Source organism: Lathyrus oleraceus, chromosome 4 (genome assembly GCF_024323335.1).
Source record: "Lathyrus oleraceus cultivar Zhongwan6 chromosome 4, CAAS_Psat_ZW6_1.0, whole genome shotgun sequence".
Classification (NCBI taxonomy): Eukaryota; Viridiplantae; Streptophyta; class Magnoliopsida; order Fabales; family Fabaceae; genus Lathyrus; species Lathyrus oleraceus.
The window spans coordinates 452,230,563-452,245,040 of record NC_066582.1 but is presented as its reverse complement, the minus strand read 5'-3'; the positions used below and the strand labels follow the sequence as shown (position 1 = coordinate 452,245,040).

The following is a 14,478-nucleotide window of genomic DNA, read 5'->3' as shown; positions in this document are numbered from 1 at the left end:
CATCCAATACTTTTATGAGGGGTTGTTACCGATGGACAGGAACATTCTTGATGCTGCTAGTGGTGGAGCATTAGTCGATAAAACTCCAGCTGCTGCCAAAGCCCTTATTGAAAATATGTCTCTTAATTCTCAACAGTTCACCACTAGAGACAATTCTGTGTAAAGCAAAGGCGTGTGTCAAATTCAAGTTTCTTCCAACAAAGCTTTAGAGACCAGAATTGACGAACTCACTGCCTTAGTCAAACAGCTGGCAGTAGCAAAACCTCAAACAACAACTTTGTGTGGCATTTGTACTTCTCCTGAGCACCCGACCGATACTTGTCCTATTCTGAGAGACGAGTCTATTACTAAGCTGCCACAAGCCTATGCAGCCAACCTTTACAATCAAAACAGGTACAACAACACTCCTGACCTGTCCACCAACAAATACCATCACAATTGGAGGAACCATCCCAACCTTCGATATGGAAACCCGCAAACCAGCCAACAACAGAACTCATCTCAAGTGGCTGCCCCTGCACCTTCCGGACCATCCTTGGAGGATCTTGTTAAGCAAATGGCCGTGAACAACCTCCAGTTCCAACAAAGGACCGATGCTAGCATTCAGACCTTGAACACACAGATGGGACAGCTTGCTACTCAAATAAATAACATGCAAGCTCAAGGTTCGAACCAACTTCCAGCTCAGACAGTTGTCAATCCGAATGGTCCTAATGCTAATGTGAGCGCAATTTCTTTGAGATCCGGAAAAGTTACAGAACCAGCCCCTGAAAAAAATAAAAAAATCATTGAGGTAACTTCTGAACTTTCTCCTTCTGAGCCTCACCCAGCTGAACTTTCTTCTCCTTTTTCTGTTGTGGTCGAAACTAAAAAAATTAAAGAAAAGGAGTATGGACCACCAGTCCCCTTCCCACATAGAGTTCTGAAAAATAAAAGAATTGAGGAGGGAGACAAAGAAAGAGAGATACTGGATGTTTTCCGAAAGGTTGCGGTAAACATTCCGCTACTTGATATTATTAAGCAGGTTCCTAAGTATGCAAAGTTTCTGAAAGATTTGTGTACCAACAAGAGGAGGATTAAGGGAAGTGAAATAGTAAACTTAGGACGAAATATTTCTGCCTTTATTCAGCCCAAACTGTAACACCCCGATAATAATATGTATTTATTTAAATTAAATTAATAATATGTTTATTAATTTAATTAGAATATTTGAATTATTATTATTATTTTGGAATAATAATTATTGGGATAATTATTTATTGGAATAATATATAAGTTGGAATTTAGAAAAATCCCATTTTTGGTAAAAAGGTTAATTTCACGTGAAAAGGGAAAAGAGGCAGAAAGGGCAAAAAGCAAAAGAACGAAGGTTGAAGGAAGGGAAAGCTTGGAGCCCAGAGACTGCCGGATTAACTCAGGTAAGGGGGGTTTATCATCGGTTAAAGGGTATTATCTGATAATATGTACTGGGTAGTGATAACCATTGGTTGTATCTCTGATTTGATTGATGCATGATAAATTTGTGAATGAAATTGGATGAATGAAATTGGATGATAATTGAAAAGAATTCGTAGGAATTAGAAGAGATAATGTTAGGATTGGTGAAGATGAATAGGATATGATTCGTGTAGATGATATGGACGATTATTTTGTGTAAATTGGACTGTGGGAGGTTGGATCGGATAGGTTTCGTAACAGAGAAAGCCATAGCAGATCTGAGAGTTCTGGTTTCTGGTCATACGCGTATGGCACTAGGCAATACGCGTATGAGTTGGCTGATACGCGTATGGAGGAGGCCTTACGCGTATGGGAGAAAAAGATGATATTTTGAACGTAAATTGGACTCTGTTGGTACGCGTAATGGGAAGTTGTTACGCGTAGCGTACGCGTATGGGATAGGTGGTACGCGTATGAGTTGGGCGAGGAAATGCGCAATACGCGTAAGAGAGTAGGCATTACGCGTATGGAGTTGGCCAGGTTTGGGCAATACGCGTATGGCATGGACAGTACGCGTATGGGCAGAGTTGGGATTTTCCTGAACTGTTGTTGTGCAGTTTTTGGTTGTTTAGGCTGAGTGATGTACTTAGCTGAGATATGATGTTGTAGGGGTCATTTCCCGTTGTTTTGAGTGGTATAGGTATTAGTAGAGCGGGCTAATACTGTGGTTGATTTTGTGGCATGATATGATGTGCTTTTGTGATTAATTATGTTGATGATGTGTGATGGTATACATGATGATGTGAATGTATACGTTTGTGAATAGACTGTATTATGGCTTAGAGTGTGAGCATGTGTCTATTCTTGATTATTGTTGATGTTGCATTGCTAGGTGATTAGCATGCATGTTGTGGCCCATTTGGGGTGGTAGCTAATTCCCATGGTGAGGAATTAGTGAGTATATCATTTGATTGTTGTTGTTGATGTTTGCATGCTAGGTGATTAGCGTGCATTTCATGGCCCATTTGGGGTGGTAGCTAATTCCCATGGTGAGGAATTAGTGAGTGAGTCACTATGTCTCAAATGAGTGGGACTAGTGAGCTTGGTAGCCGTGCCTGGGTTTGGACGGTGAGGTTGAACTATATGTTCACAAATAGTCGGTACCGCATGCATAGAGTCTCATTGCATAATGAATGTATGGCATATAATATGAATGGATGTATTCCAGTATTATATGTGTATTGTGTGTTGTGTTATTGATGTTGAATATGGTTGAGAATCTACTGTTGAGTATGATATTTGAACGAATATTGCTGTTGCTGAATGCGTAGTCTGATTAGGGTGAATTAATGTGTTAATTACTTGGCATTACATATTGTTCTATAATGCTTATTATATTGATTGAGGAACTCACCCTTACGCCTATTTTTCAGGTAACGAGAAATGAGTTGAGTAGAAGCTAATGCTTGGAGTCTAGAGTAGTTTCTTATGGGTCATGCTCTGATAGATGTAACATCGGGAGGGGATGTTTTAATTAATTCGATTTTTGTTGTTGAATGATTGACATGTATTGTGTACATGTTTTACATTGATGTTGAATTGATTCCGCTGCGATTTATGCAAAGAATCTTATTTTGATTAAAGAAATGAGCATGACAGGATATTTTGATAATTGTTGTGAAATGATTGTGTGACACCCTTCGGGGCATAATTACTCTGATGAATATATATTGTTATTTTAATTATAATAATTTGGGGTATTTAGAAGGGTGTTACATTAGTGGTATCAGAGCATAGTCGGTCGAGTCGAGTCGTAATTTTTCTGTTTCCCCTGTACGGGATAGGTGTTGTGTAACCCTATCAGTACTTATTGTTTTAGCTTGTTGGGTTTTCAGAATAGAGATGGCTGGAAGAGGTAGAGATGATGCTGCGATTGCTGAGGCTCTGGGTATGCTAGCTGGAGTACTTGGAGGGAATCCAAATGTTGTGGGAATGGGAGCTGCTCGTCAGTTGAGTGAGTTCCAGAAGAACAATCCTCCAATGTTCAAAGGAGCATACGATCCAGATGGTGCTCAGAAGTGGTTGAAGGAGATAGAGAGGATCTTCAGAGTAACTGAGTGTGCTGATAACCAGAAGGTCAGGTTCGGTACACATATGCTGTCAGAAGAAGCTGATGATTGGTGGGTTGCTACCCGCACTGAGTTGGAAGCTGCTGGAGATGCTGAGATTACTTGGGCTGTATTCAGAGAGAGATTTCTGAGGAAGTATTTTCCCGAAGATGTCAGAGGAAAGAAAGAGATAGAGTTCTTGGAATTGAAGCAGGGTAACCGGTCTGTTACGGAGTATGCTGCTAAGTTCACAGAGTTGCCTAAGTATTATACTCCCTATGCTGAGGCTGCTGGGGAATTTTCCAAGTGTGTGAAGTTTGAGAACGGGTTGCGTCCCGAGATCAAGCAGGCGATTGGATATCAGAGGATTAGAGTGTTTTCTGATTTGGTTGACTGTTGCAGGATTTTCGAACAGGATTCCAAGGCAAGAGCTGAGAGCTATCAGCAGAGAGTTGATAGGAGAGGCAAGAATCAGATGGATCGTGGAAAACCGTATGCAGCTGGCAAAGGTTTTCAGAGGCAAAGTGGGACGAAGAGGACTAGTGGGGGAGATTCTAGTGCTCCTGTTAAGTGTTACAGATGTGGTCAGGCTGGACATCGTATCCATGAGTGTACCAGTAATGAGAAGAAGTGTTTCAAATGTGGAAAAGGTGGTCATTTAGCTGCAGATTGCCGGTTGAAGACTGTGACTTGTTTCAACTGTGGAGAGTTGGGTCATATCAGTCCACAGTGTCCTAAGCCGAAGAAAGAGAATCAGTCAGGAGGCAAGGTTTTTGCTTTATCAGGTTCTGAGACTTCTGCAGATGATCGTTTGATCCGAGGTACGTGTTATATTAATGGCTTTCCTCTTGTAGCTATTATTGACACAGGTGCGACTCATTCCTTTATATCTTTGGATTGCGCTGTGAAACTTAAGTTAGAGATATCTAAGATGTTTGGAAGTATGGTGATTGATACTCCTGCGAAGAGTTCAGTAACTACTACTTCAGTTTGTCTAAGTTGTCCCTTGAGTATTTTCGGTAGAGACTTTGGGATAGACCTTGTGTGTCTTCCACTAGTGCAGATTGATGTTATTCTGGGTATGAACTGGTTGGTGTTTAATCGAGTTTCTATCAACTGTTTTGATAAGACAGTGATATTCCCTGAGATTGAAGAAGGAAAGAGTTTGTTTCTATCAGCAAGGCAGGTGAATGAGGCAGTGGCAGATGGGGCAGAGTTGTTTATGCTGTTAGCGACTTTGGAGGCTAAAGATAAACTGGTGATTGGCGATCTAGCTGTGGTGTGTGATTTTCCTGATGTGTTTCCGGAAGAAGTGAATGAATTACCGCCAGAGCGTGAAATTGAGTTCTCGATTGATTTGGTACCTGGTACTAGACCGATATCGATGGCTCCGTACCGTATGTCTGCTGTTGAGTTAGCCGAATTGAAGAGTCAGTTGGAAGATCTGTTGGATAAGAAATTTATTCGTCCGAGTGTGTCACCGTGGGGTGCACCAGTGTTGTTGGTTAAGAAGAAAGAAGGTACTATGAGGTTGTGTGTGGACTACAGGCAACTGAATAAAGTGACGATCAAGAATCGGTATCCTTTGCCGAGAATTGATGATTTGATGGATCAGTTGGTTGGTGCAAGTGTGTTCAGCAAGATAGATTTGAGATCTGGGTATCATCAGATACGTGTGAAAGATGAGGATATTCAGAAGACTGCTTTCAGAACAAGGTATGGACATTATGAGTATTCTGTAATGCCTTTTGGTGTGACTAATGCGCCTGGAGTATTCATGGAGTATATGAATAGGATTTTCCATCCGTACCTAGACAAGTTTGTTGTGGTGTTTATCGATGACATTTTGGTGTATTCGAAATCTGAAGGAGAGCATGTTGAGCATTTGAGAGTGGTTTTGGGAGTTCTACGAGAAAAGAAGCTATTTGCTAAACTATCTAAGTGTGAATTTTGGTTAGAAGAAGTTAGTTTTCTTGGTCATGTGATTTCAAGAGGCGGCGTGGCTGTTGATCCTTCTAAGATAGAAGCGGTATCTAGGTGGGAAGCTCCGAAGTCAGTTTCTGAGATAAGGAGTTTTCTTGGACTTGCAGGTTATTATAGGAAATTTATTGAGGGATTTTCCAAGTTGGCGTTACCGTTGACAATGTTGACTAGAAAGGGGCAAGCGTTTGTTTGGGACTCAAAATGTGAAGAAGGTTTCCAAGAGTTGAAGAGAAGGTTGACTACTGCTCCTATTCTGATATTACCGAGTTCGTCGGAACCATTTGAGGTTTACTGTGATGCTTCATTATTGGGATTGGGTCGCGTGTTGATGCAGAATAAGCAGGTTATAGCTTATGCTTCGAGACAGCTGAGGGTTCATGAGAGGAACTATCCGACGCATGATTTAGAGTTGGCAGCTGTGGTATTTGTTCTGAAGTTGTGGAGGCATTATTTGTATGGATCAAGATTTGAAGTTTTCAGTGACCATAAAAGTTTGAAGTATTTGTTTGATCAGAGAGAGCTGAATATGAGACAGAGAAGATGGTTAGAATTTCTGAAGGATTATGACTTTGGTTTGAATTACCATCCGGGTAAAGCAAATGTAGTGGCTGATGCATTGAGTCGGAAATCCTTACATATGTCTATGTTAATGGTTAAAGAGTTGGATTTAATTGAGCAGTTTAGAGATTTGAGTTTGGTGTGTGAGAGTACTCACAATAGTGTTAAATTGGGGATGTTGAAGTTGACGAGTAATATTCTGGATGAGATCAGAGAGGGTCAGAAATCCGATATGCTTTTGGTTGATAAGTTGACTTTAGTAAATCAAGGTCAAGGTGGTGAATTCAGAGTTGATGAGAATGGTGTTTTGAGATTTGGTAATCGGGTGTGTATTCCGGAGGTTACAGAACTTAAGAAGAGTATTCTTGAAGAGGGACATCGTAGTGGCTTGAGTATTCATCCTGGAGCTACGAAGATGTACCATGATTTGAAGAAGCTATTTTGGTGGCCGGGAATGAAAAGAGAAATTGCGAGTTTTGTTTATTCCTGTTTGACTTGTCAGAAGTCAAAGATTGAGCATCAGAAGCCGTCTGGGCTAATGCAACCGTTGGCTATTCCAGAGTGGAAGTGGGATAGTATCAGTATGGATTTTGTTTCTGGTTTGCCGAGGACAAGTAAGAATTTTGAGGCTATTTGGGTGATTGTTGACAGATTGACAAAGTCGGCTCATTTCATTCCGATCAGAATGGATTATCCGTTAGAGAGGCTAGCCGAGTAGTATATTGAGAAGATTGTAAGTTTGCATGGTATTCCGTCGAGTATTGTTTCGGACAGAGATCCTAGATTTACATCGAAGTTCTGGGAAGGTTTGCAGAGGGCTTTGGGAACTAAGCTGAGATTGAGTTCTGCATATCATCCGCAGACTGATGGTCAGACTGAGAGGACGATTCAGTCATTAGAAGATCTTTTGAGAGCTTGTGTTTTGGAAAAAGGAGGTGCTTGGGATTGTTATTTGCCTTTGATTGAGTTTACCTACAACAATAGTTTTCATTCGAGCATCGGTATGGCACCGTTTGAAGCTTTGTATGGTAGGAGATGTCGGACACCTTTATGTTGGTATGAGTCCGGTGAGGGTGCTGTGGTTGGACCGGAAATTGTTCAACAAACTACAGAAAAGATTAAGATGATTCAGGAGAAGATGAGAATTGCTCAGAGTCGTCAGAAGAGTTATCATGATAAGAGGAAGAAGTCACTTGAGTTCCAAGAGGGAGATCATGTGTTTCTTCGTGTTACTCCGATAACTGGTGTTGGTCGAGCTTTGAAGTCGAAGAAGTTGACACCCTCGATTTATTGGTCCCTATCAGATTTTGGAGAGGATAGGAGAGGTAGCCTATCGTATCGCCTTACCACCGTCGCTTGCGAATTTGCATGATGTTTTTCATGTGTCTCAGTTGAGGAGATACATTCATGACCCGTCGCATGTTGTCCAAGTAGATGATGTACAGGTGAGAGATAACCTGACTGTTGAAACATCACCTATGAGGATTGAGGATCGAGAGTTGAAGCAGTTGCGGGGTAAAGAGATTGCCTTGGTGAAGGTAGCTTGGGGAGGACCAGCAGGTGGCAATGTGACTTGGGAACTCGAGAGTCAGATGAAGGAGTCTTATCCGGAGTTGTTCGCTTGAGGTATGTTTTCGAGGACGAAAACTCTTTTAGTGGGGGAGAGTTGTAACACCCCGATAATAATATGTATTTATTTAAATTAAATTAATAATATGTTTATTAATTTAATTAGAATATTTGAATTATTATTATTATTTTGGAATAATAATTATTGGGATAATTATTTATTGGAATAATATATAAGTTGGAATTTAGAAAAATCCCATTTTTGGTAAAAAGGTTAATTTCACGTGAAAAGGGAAAAGAGGCAGAAAGGGCAAAAAGCAAAAGAACGAAGGTTGAAGGAAGGGAAAGCTTGGAGCTCAGAGACTGCCGGATTAACTCAGGTAAGGGGGGTTTATCATCGGTTAAAGGGTATTATCTGATAATATGTACTGGGTAGTGATAACCATTGGTTGTATCTCTGATTTGATTGATGCATGATAAATTTGTGAATGAAATTGGATGAATGAAATTGGATGATAATTGAAAAGAATTCGTAGGAATTAGAAGAGATAATGTTAGGATTGGTGAAGATGAATAGGATATGATTCGTGTAGATGATATGGACGATTATTTTGTGTAAATTGGACTGTGGGAGGTTGGATCGGATAGGTTTCGTAACAGAGAAAGCCATAGCAGATCTGAGAGTTCTGGTTTCTGGTCATACGCGTATGGCACTAGGCAATACGCGTATGAGTTGGCTGATACGCGTATGGAGGAGGCCTTACGCGTATGGGAGAAAAAGATGATATTTTGAACGTAAATTGGACTCTGTTGGTACGCGTAATGGGAAGTTGTTACGCGTAGCGTACGCGTATGGGATAGGTGGTACGCGTATGAGTTGGGCGAGGAAATGCGCAATACGCGTAAGAGAGTAGGCATTACGCGTATGGAGTTGGCCAGGTTTGGGCAATACGCGTATGGCATGGACAGTACGCGTATGGGCAGAGTTGGGATTTTCCTGAACTGTTGTTGTGCAGTTTTTGGTTGTTTAGGCTGAGTGATGTACTTAGCTGAGATATGATGTTGTAGGGGTCATTTCCCGTTGTTTTGAGTGGTATAGGTATTAGTAGAGCGGGCTAATACTGTGGTTGATTTTGTGGCATGATATGATGTGCTTTTGTGATTAATTATGTTGATGATGTGTGATGGTATACATGATGATGTGAATGTATACGTTTGTGAATAGACTGTATTATGGCTTAGAGTGTGAGCATGTGTCTATTCTTGATTATTGTTGATGTTGCATTGCTAGGTGATTAGCATGCATGTTGTGGCCCATTTGGGGTGGTAGCTAATTCCCATGGTGAGGAATTAGTGAGTATATCATTTGATTGTTGTTGTTGATGTTTGCATGCTAGGTGATTAGCGTGCATTTCATGGCCCATTTGGGGTGGTAGCTAATTCCCATGGTGAGGAATTAGTGAGTGAGTCACTATGTCTCAAATGAGTGGGACTAGTGAGCTTGGTAGCCGTGCCTGGGTTTGGACGGTGAGGTTGAACTATATGTTCACAAATAGTCGGTACCGCATGCATAGAGTCTCATTGCATAATGAATGTATGGCATATAATATGAATGGATGTATTCCAGTATTATATGTGTATTGTGTGTTGTGTTATTGATGTTGAATATGGTTGAGAATCTACTGTTGAGTATGATATTTGAACGAATATTGTTGTTGCTGAATGCGTAGTCTGATTAGGGTGAATTAATGTGTTAATTACTTGGCATTACATATTGTTCTATAATGCTTATTATATTGATTGAGGAACTCACCCTTACGCCTATTTTTCAGGTAACGAGAAATGAGTTGAGTAGAAGCTAATGCTTGGAGTCTAGAGTAGTTTCTTATGGGTCATGCTCTGATAGATGTAACATCGGGAGGGGATGTTTTAATTAATTCGATTTCTGTTGTTGAATGATTGACATGTATTGTGTACATGTTTTACATTGATGTTGAATTGATTCCGCTGCGATTTATGCAAAGAATCTTATTTTGATTAAAGAAATGAGCATGACAGGATATTTTGATAATTGTTGTGAAATGATTGTGTGACACCCTTCGGGGCATAATTACTCTGATGAATATATATTGTTATTTTAATTATAATAATTTGGGGTATTTAGAAGGGTGTTACACAAACAATCATCCAAACAGATTGTAGGCGAGCAAAATGTTTCAGCCCTCACTACTCAGGTTCTGCCACAAAAGCAGAAGGATCCAGGAACATTTGTTATTCCTTGTACCATCGGGGATAGTAAATTTGAGAATTGCATGCTTGATTTGGGAGTGGGCATTAATGTTATGCCTACTTCTGTTTATAATAACCTTTGTCTTGGTCCTTTGCAGCATACAGGTTTAATCATTCAATTGGCAAACAGGAGCAACGCTCGACCCGCCGGGGTAGTCGAAGATGTTCTTGTTCAAGTTAACGATTTGATTTTTCCTGCAGATTTCTATATTCTAGACATGGAAGGAGAAACCAAGACAAGCAGAGCTCCCATCATTTTAGGCAGACCGTTCATGAAAACGGCAAAGACAAAAATTGATGTTGACGATGGAACCATGTCCATGGAATTTGGTGACATTGTTGCAAAATTTAACATTTTTGATGCCATGAAACACCCTGTGGAGGAGCATTCCGTTTTTCATATTGAGCTGATTTTTGAATTAGTTGATGACGCTAGTTCTGAACTATTTGCACTTGATTTTCCATCTCTCTCTGGTTTTGATGATATTTATTCATGTTCTGATTGTACTAACACTAACGTTTGTGTTGTCTGTGCTGAGATTGATGCTGCCTTGCAGGCTGATACATTTCCTACAGGTGAAGTTGTTACCAATAAACCTGTTTTTGCAGTTGATGCTCTTGACATCCCGGCTGCCCCAAGAATTCCATCCACCGAGCAGCCCCCGTCCTTAGAGCTAAAAGAGCTCCCTGAGAACCTGAAATATGCTTACTTGGAGAGTAATGAGAAACTCCCTGTTATTATCTCTTCTAACCTTGATTTCGATCAAGAACATAAACTTTTGCAGGTTTTGAAGAAGCATAAGAAGGCAAGCGGGTGGACATTAGCCGACCTTCCAGGTATTAGTCCATCGATGTGCATGCACAGGATTCTACTTGAGGATGGATCCAAAACAGTAAGGCAGCCCCAAAGGAGGCTTAATCCTTTAATTCTTGATGTTGTAAAAAAGGAGATCACTTTCACGTGTCCATTCAACACTTTTACTTATGGAAGATACTTCTTTGATCCTGGAATACAAGACAAATGCATTAATCAAAATTTCAAGGTCAATGGACATTCCCCAAAGCTACTCCATGAGAACCCGACTTTGGAAGAAGAGACTGTAGAAAAGATCTCTTTGGGAAAGGTTGCTTATGCAATCACTTATCCGCCTTGACTCCTCGGGTGTGTTCTTTCCTTTCTCTCACTCTTATTTTATATTTATGCTCTTTCATTGAGGACAATGTATGTTTTAAGTGTGGGGGAGGGAACCATTTATTTGTTTGTTTTCTTTGTTTTATTTTTCTCTGTTTTTGGTTCAAATTTAAAATATAAAAAAATGCATCTTCTTGAAAGTTTTAGGCTATAGACTGACTAATTTGAGATTAGTTTGCGGAGACTTGGGAAAAATTCACAAGATCGGTATTGTTTTAACACCATAAGTCTCCTGCATATGGAAATTGAGTTGAATTTTTATTATGTTTTAGCCTTACATTCTCATCCTCTGACAGCTCTTGAGTAGTTTATTTCAGCAGTCAGCACCATCTCACACACACTCTACGCAGGGAAGCCGATGAATATAAGTGAGTGTTCCGGAAAAAAAAGAGAAAAAAATAAAGGAATGCACCTTCTAAGTTTGGTGACCCTCACCCGGTCACTTAACCCAACGGTTGTGGAACCTTCAAAAAAAGGTTGGAAATAAGACTCTTTTGTAGTTGGTTCAGCGGTTTCTGGTGCTGAACTTGGTAGGGCGGATTACGGTCTGATCCCCCGCAACTACAATTGAGTAAGCAAAGGGTTATGTCACTTAAGTACCAGAACCCCGTGCAAAAGAGGATCAGAGTCACTAACCGGTCGCCTTGCTATGAGTGTGTGGAGATAACGGGTTTAATGTGATTGCGCCTGAATGAAAAAGAGCCAAAGAATGATGAGTAAGTTAGGCTTTAATATAATAACATGATTCGAGTTGATTTGTGTATTCAGGAGGTTTATGTCTGCACAACTGTGGATTAGTGTTCTTACAATGTCCTTAGTGTGCAAGATTAGTACCTATCGAAGCAAACTTAACCGAAGATGACTTGTAGCCTAGAATGAGTAACCGTTGATGTGTCTGTGTTTTGTTTTGTTTTTCATTTTGCTCGGAGTGCAAAAGTTCAAGTGTGGGGGAATTTGATCAGTGCATTTTGGATGCACGTTCTTCCATGTTTGTACTTAAGCATTTCTTCGATTTGCTTTGATTATTTTTATGTTTTAATGTGTTTTCATAATTTATGTTATTTTTGCACTTATTTAATTTTCGTATTTAATTTTCAGCATTAGCAGCTTTCGCGAGAAAAATCATATCTTGAGCTAGGAGTATCGGATTGAGACGTGCTACCAGTTGATGGAAAGCTAAGAAAAAGATCTACAACTTTTGTTCAGAAGTTGAGAGCTGAATCAGACTGTAACAGGGCCAGAAATTTCGTTGAAGCTGCTGCATTATTTTTATATTTTGTTTGGGTTAGTTGTATTGGGCCCGGATCGTACATTTGACCCGGTTGAGTTGTGAAACGGGTTTGGGTGTTTTTACCTAGGTTAGGCAGCCAAAAACAGGGTTACGTTTCTGTTCATGTACGATTTTTTGAGAGCTAGCAAGATGACTATGGAGAACTAATCCCTTTTGAATCAACCTGCTGTAATTCAGAATCCGCTTTGAGGTTTTTATTAATTCCAATTTGTTTCCTTTGAATTCTTCTTATAATTCCAATTATTTTCTTAATCTAATTGTTGCTATAGGATAGAATTCTTAAATTCGATTGATGAATGATGATCCCGAATCAATTTCGTGTTAACATAGCTTTTATTTTATCACGAATGATCAAGTTGCGTCTGCTTAATTCGCAATAGTTTTTAATCCGTTTGCTTAATTCGGAATTTGGGAATATTACTCGCATAATTTCCTTTACGCTTGTTAATGGTAATTGTAATCGAATAGGAGAAGACCCGTTAGGGATTTGGAATTTTATAAGAATCAATGATAAGTCGGAAGATGATGCAGTAAGTTGGTTCGTGTCAGCTTATTTTATAATCACTTTTAAAAACCACTTTTTCGAATCTAAACCAACCAAACCCCCCCCCCCCATTTTTGTTCTATCGGTAGATTAATTAAACAAGAATCCTTGAGAACGATATTTGAGTCAATTTGTCGTTAAACTACATTTTTGAAAAACTACTCGTTTTGATCCGCGTGCGACAGCGGATCACAGAGACTTATGTCCCTTACTAATGATGATATTGTTTGGTATGATTCTTCATTGAGTAGCTTGGATATTATTGATATTTGTGGTGGATTCTCTAATATGCCTCTCATTGGTACACAAGGAGGAATCAACTACAACCCTTCTTTGGCTCGTCGTCAACTTGGGTTCCCCTTGAGAGACAAACCTAATAACACTCACTTAGAGGGCCTTTTCTATCAAGAGGGTAAAGATCCCCAACATTTGAAGCAGAAAATGGTACAGGCTTGGCATAATATGCATAGGAAAGGAAGATCTGAGCTTGGTCCGCACAATTGTGTTGCTTTGGAAGCTTCCACTGTGCCTTTCATCAAGAAGCTCCTAGCCATGATATCGAAAGTTGATACCCTTTGAAGTATGAGGTTCAGAAGCTAGTAAAAAGTGGGATGGTGTCCTTTGAGGACCGTGTGCCGAACTTGAAAGCAAACCCATTGCCTGCTCATGGTAATTCCTCTATTAATATGTTAGATGGATGTCCAGGAAGTTTCCGAGTGTTCAATGTGCGACGTATTCGTCGGTCCTTGGTAGAGATGCATCAGACCCTGTGTACTATTAGTGATTGTGAACACGACCATGACGGTTGTACGATTTGCAGTGTAAACCCTCGTGGGTGTTCAATTGTCACGAGGGATATCTAGAAGTTGATGGATGAGAATGTAATCTAGATTCAACAGTCGAGGGATGTAGATGATGTAAATGTAATAGTGCAAGTGTTTAAGACCCCAGAGAGGGTGGTAATCCAGTTCGACAACAACAATAGTAACAACATTAACATATCAGTATCACCGTTAGTAATACGGTTAGTGGGCCCCGTCCCATATACATCCGATAGAGATGTTCCATATCAGTATAATGCTACTATGTTGGCGAATGGTCAAGAGGTTCTGTTGCCTGCGACTATTTCCATTGTGAACATTGCTGATGTTACGAAGGTGACCTGTAGCGGTCGTGTTTTTGGTCCCGTTTTACCAAAAGATGTAGAAGATGTTGGTAAGAAGGTTGAGGTAACTGTAGCAAATCCAGTTAGTGCTCCAAAGTGTTAGTCTGGTGAATCCAGCAATTTGAAGCCTAGTGATGATGATGAGGTACTACAATTAATCAAGAAGAGTGAATTCAATATGGTGGAGCAGCTACTCCAAACTCCTTCCAAAATTTCAGTGTTGTCTCTGCTTATGAATTCTGAAGCGCACAAAGAAGCATTGCAAAAAGGATTGGAGCAAGCTTATGTTAAACATTATGTAACAGTGGATCAATTTGACCACATTATGGCTAACATTACTTC

General features: G+C 40.1%; 1 pseudogene; it reads left to right on the top strand.

Annotated features, from left to right (window-relative positions):
• Positions 1-556: 556 nt before the first annotated feature.
• LOC127137935 (uncharacterized) lies at positions 557-13,752 on the top strand (annotated as a pseudogene).
• The last annotated feature ends 726 nt before the right edge of the window (positions 13,753-14,478 follow it).